Raw genomic sequence first — 233 nt, 5'->3', positions numbered from 1 at the left:
CAACTTGAACTTTAAGTAGACGGGGGTATAGAATGCTAGATTACAAGATAGGATCTGATTGTCTTTATTTTCTTCTTAAAAAGTAATAATTATTTTTCTTTCAAGAAATTAACTAAGAAATTGAGAGGAAGAGAAGTGCGGTAAAGTTAGGAGGAAGAGATGAAGAGAAGTGGTGGCAGAAACCTTTATGAGTATTTTTATTTTAGTTGATTTAATTTAGTTTTTGATGATTA

Source organism: Theobroma umbraticum, unplaced genomic scaffold (genome assembly GCF_002168275.2).
Source record: "Theobroma umbraticum cultivar Fairchild unplaced genomic scaffold, ASM216827v3 scaffold_4001.0, whole genome shotgun sequence".
Taxonomy (NCBI): Eukaryota; Viridiplantae; Streptophyta; class Magnoliopsida; order Malvales; family Malvaceae; genus Theobroma; species Theobroma umbraticum.
The sequence above is the reverse complement of the archived record's forward strand: the minus strand, read 5'-3'. Positions refer to the sequence as shown.